The sequence below is a fragment of the Panthera leo genome, chromosome A1, assembly GCF_018350215.1.
Source record: "Panthera leo isolate Ple1 chromosome A1, P.leo_Ple1_pat1.1, whole genome shotgun sequence".
Lineage (NCBI taxonomy): Eukaryota > Metazoa > Chordata > Mammalia > Carnivora > Felidae > Panthera > Panthera leo.
In genome coordinates, this window is record NC_056679.1 from 45,550,702 (window position 1) to 45,555,667 (window position 4,966).

General features: G+C 34.4%; 1 non-coding gene across 1 annotated transcript; it reads right to left on the bottom strand.

The window, feature by feature from the left end:
- Positions 1-561: 561 nt before the first annotated feature.
- LOC122202709 lies at positions 562-671 on the bottom strand. The gene has a single exon (XR_006194828.1). It is a non-coding gene; the product is annotated as a U6 spliceosomal RNA (small nuclear RNA).
- Between the last annotated feature and the right edge of the window lie 4,295 nt (positions 672-4,966).

The following is a 4,966-nucleotide window of genomic DNA, read 5'->3' on the forward strand; positions in this document are numbered from 1 at the left end:
CCAGTGCTTCTCTCTCCCCCAGTTCACCTCTCCCTGCCACGTACCTGCTGAGTTCTGTGGCTCAAATTATGCAGATTGTTGCACTAATCTTCCACGCTGCTCTGCCATCTTGGTCTCTCTCTTTTTCCCTGGTGTTAAAGTAAAACTTGTGAAAGATTTCAGTGTGGTTCTCAAAAGAAGAGAGGGAAACTTTTAAGGTTTCAAATAGTAGCCACTTCCACCTTAGAGCTCCTCTGGTTGGGAGTCTCTCTGGAAGATGTTTGCATTGGAAACAGATGGAGCTCAACACAAGAAACTGAAATCATGACTCTCGACCAAGTTTAACAAAGAGAAGTTAAATCATTCTCCCAGGGGAAGGGAGAACGTGTATAATGTGTATGCTGGTATCTGGAGGAAGAAAACTAAATCACAACATTCAAACAGCAGCATCTGAGGGTTTAGCTCTAAAATAGAACTAAAGCACACCAGGAGTTGTGCAAGATAAACTACATAGATATATGAAGAAATGTTACAATTTCTATTTATCTTTATTTTTTAATGTTTAGTTATTTTTGAAAGAGAAAAAGGATGAAACACTTCACAAATGACAGGCATGTTATTTTTGTGTAGGGGCCATGCTAATCTTTTCTGTATCATTCTGATTTTAGTCCACATGCTGCCGAAGCAAGCACTCGACTTATCTTTAATTTTTATTTTAAAAATGATAATCCCTAAGGTGTTTAAGTTTTTCATGCATTAATTGACATGGGAAGCTTTCTCAGGTCTTATTTCATGTCTGTTGTGTTTATAATGGAAGGTTTGGAAGAGCAGGATTTCCACAATGAAGGAGCTATCCTCATGGGTTTGGTGTACTGCTCAACAGTCCATGTGTATTTCCATAATTAAATGGATTTGCTACTTAATCATCAACCAGTTTTAACTAAACTAACCCATACAAGATGGACAAGTGAGCTAAACAAGATGTCTACAAAATATGGATCGATGATAGTCCCAATGATTTAAGTACAGAAGGGCAACAAGGTTATAGCAGAGTTGGTTAGTTTATTGCTCAAAGCTCTCTTCGTCTGCCTCATTTTGAGGCAACACATTTGTGACATGACCATATCTAACAAGCTGTTCAAAATAATTCAAAGTTATCAGTTCAAAGGATTTGCAACTGAAAAGCAAATTGAAAAGTAGATTTACACCCACAGGTATTAGTAGCCTTGCCTTAAGTGTATATTTTCCCTTGAGATATTAATTATTGATAATATTAAGCCACTATTATTAGTGGCTCATATCAATGTAATTTTCTAAATATGTTAGTATAAAAGTTCATAGTATAAAAGTTCATATATATGCTCTATACATCAATAAATATACATATAATATATTGGAGGTATGTTATGTAAAAGTGTGGATACCAATTCAGAATATTTGGATTCAATTTACAAAAGCACAAAAGTTGTCATTTCCACACAAACCTTTTCAGTTCTTATTTGAGAAAGATTCAATAATGAAGGAGGAAAAAATCCTGGCAGTTTCCAAAGATAAAAAATAGATGTGAGTCCTCAAAGTAATTTCTTACAAAGTCATTAAAAACTATCAGAATAGATAACTGCATTATCTTGAAATTTAGTTCATTTGAAAATCTTCCTCTGGATGCTATGTGCCTATTTTTGCAGTCACACTGTATGGTAGTTAGAGAAAAAGAAGGATGGACTGATCAAATTCAAGATCACTTAGGTGTGGAATCCTAATTCATTTGGAATACATAGCCATGAGGTTCAGGGATGTTATAAGTCTCTAGGTTAGTGGCAAAGACTGGGTAAGGGATCATAGTCAAACTTGCAGAATTCTTTTGATTTGCACACTACTGGATTCCAAATGCTTTACAGATCATATCCTTAAAATAATTGACATTAATATCATTTCACCATTACTACCACCACCACCAAAAACAACAAACGGCTATGGGGTATTGTAAAATTTTTAAGTAAAACAAACACAGGGCATATATCAGGTTTTAGACTAGGCCTTTCCAGTTTCAATCCTCATAATTTTCAACAATATCAGCAGAGCCTAAATTATTCTGCCAAGACCCAAGGGTCCTTCAGGCACTGTTCGGATGGTGGGAGGCATTGAGTTATTATAATTAACTTAATTAAACTCTCTGTTCATTTTTATAAGCAAAATTCTCTTTTATATTAGATTCTAATTTTCCATCACAAATGCTGAAATTAAGGATACTATCTGTTTCTGACAGTGTATAGTAACTTAATTTTTGTAAGTACTACTCCTCCTGTAGATGCTATAAACAATCTCCTTGCAGGGATTAAATGAATGGATAAAGATAGATTTGTAAGGCACAAATTTCTTAACATTTAGAACCAAAATGAGAATTTAGAGACAACGATAAGAAATGCATGATGCATCAATTTCTAATGAGGTTTTTCAAGAAATTTAAATATCTCAGAAGAAAAAAGTCATTTAAATTGTTTATTTTTATCATAAAATAAAGCACACCTTACTAAAATTGCATTAATAAGTAAAATACCCTGTACTTGATACAGTACTTAGCTAACATATTCTGATTGCCACTCATAAAGAAATTATGAATATCTTATCTTCTATCTCTATTGATAGAATTTTTAGTTCAATTCAATTGTACAATAAAACTACAATAAAATGGGTAAGTGTTTGAAAATATCCTTGAAGATTACTCAACTTAGAAAAACATAAAATTCCTCATTTCCACACAAATATTTTGCAGGCTGCAAATGGATATTAAAACTTTATTTTAGAAATATTCAAGAACGTTAAAGAATACTGGCAGTTTTCAAAGATAAGATATGGATTAAATCTTTGAAGCATGCTCTCACAAAGTCGTTAAAAGTAACAAAACAGGTGACTGTATCATCCTCAAATTCAGTTCTTTTGCAAATCTTCAATAAAATGTTTTTATATAAGTCTTTACGTTCTCTTTAAAAGTAATATCAGAGAAAACTATCCGCTTTTACTAGATTATCTTTTAGAATGGGAGACATAGAAAATCAGTAAATGAGGTTATATTACTAATTAGCATATTGTCTCCACTACCTATAGTAGGCTACAAAAAAAACGTGGCTTCCATTTTATCACATAGATGAAACAGTTATCTTTCAGGGTTTGAAATTTCTGTGATCTTTATGCTTAATAAGCTCAGTAAAAGGCATTCAAATTACATCACTTTTGTCTTGGAAGTTAAATTGGGAAATATTGCATTCTCTGAGATGATAAACTCTGCAGAAGATAAATTATCATGAGAAATAGTTTTAATTGATTTACCATAATAAAAGTTATGTGACTTTGAAGTGCAAATGACACATTAAAATGAATCTACAGTATGTTGATAATAAAGTGGCTTCTTTGTTAATGGAATTACTGACACCGCAGATGCTTTCAGGAGTGATGTCTTCTACTGTTAATCAAGAGACTTCAATGTAAAATGAATGTGCTGTTTATTTAAATGCCAACCCACCTTTCTCGCTCCTTGTTTCAGAGTAGTTCACTACTAAGGTCAGAGAAATGGAGATTCTGGTCATCATAGAGTCAGTAGTATTTCAGCTGCTGCACTTCTGCTTTTTGCCAAACATCTTGACTGCAATCCCAACTTCCCCTGTGTATGTGAATCAGAAAGACTGTCAGAGAAGAGGCAAAGGACAAAGTCCGTGATGAAGTGCAAGATTAGATGTATCTATAAATATGTACATTAGTAAATTTTTTTCTCACATATAAACCTTAACAATACATGTTACAAAAGTTTCTAAACAAGAAGATTCAAAGGAAATTAGTGAATATTTTAGAATTTTTAAATTTTTCTTATGGTTTTTTAAAGTTTATTTATTTATTTTGAGAGAAAGAGAGCACACAAGTCAGGGAGGGGCAGAGAGAGAGAGAGAGAGGGAGAGAGAGAATCCCAAGGAGGCTCCACACTGTCAGTGCAGAGCCTGATTGAACTCATGAACCGTTGAGATCATGAACTGAGCCAAAGTCAAGAGCCAGATGCTTAACAGACTGTGTCACTGAGGCACCCCTAGAGATTTTTTTTTTAAGACAGGAATAAAGTATTTCAAATTTACTTGATATTTCATTAAAATAATTTTTGGTAAAGTAACCATGATAGGGGATTTTACTTGCACTTTGACCTCAGTTTGTACTTTCTAACTTATTAGTTTCTTCTTTCCAGCTTATCTTTTAACTGAAGCAAAAGACTCCAAGGACAAAGCATCCCGTGATGGAAACCAAAACTGCCACCTCAAGCAATAACGACTGCCCTGATGTCAGCAAGACCCTACATGTTTGATGCCAAGAAAATGATGGACCTGACCTTTACTTCTCCCTGCATGGACCCACTAACCTTTGTCCCTTATAGTCCTTATATAAGCCCAGAAATATTTTCAGCACTTTGGAGACAGCTTTGGGATAGTAGTTCAGTGACTTCCTGATGTTGACCTCACTGAAACATACTCCTTTCTCATTTCACTATGGTTGTCTTCCTGCCTTTGGATTTTGTCAATAACAACTGGTGAAATTTGGTTTGGGACCCTCAGAGCCAGGCACTCTTGCACCGTTGGCCCAGATTACATTTCATAATCTCTGACTACTCTTCTCCAATCATCTTCTACAAAAATTCATGTCAGTTTAGGTGTAGGAATAGTTTGAACACTGTACTTGTTTGGTTTATTTGCCAATCATTGTGTCAATCATACAACTGAAAATTATCAGTATATGATTCTACTTAACCAGGAACAGTATATAGAAAAAAAGTTTAGTACTCTCAACCTCTGTTTTGTAACTGAAAATTAAAATCTCCTGCCATTCTCATCTTCTAAGAATTGTGAATTGGCTGGAGAGATGTGGAATGAGATGAGACAGGAGCACAGAAGTACCTTATGGTTGTTTCAGTGCAAGGCTCACTGAATGTTACTGGAACAATATAGGATCC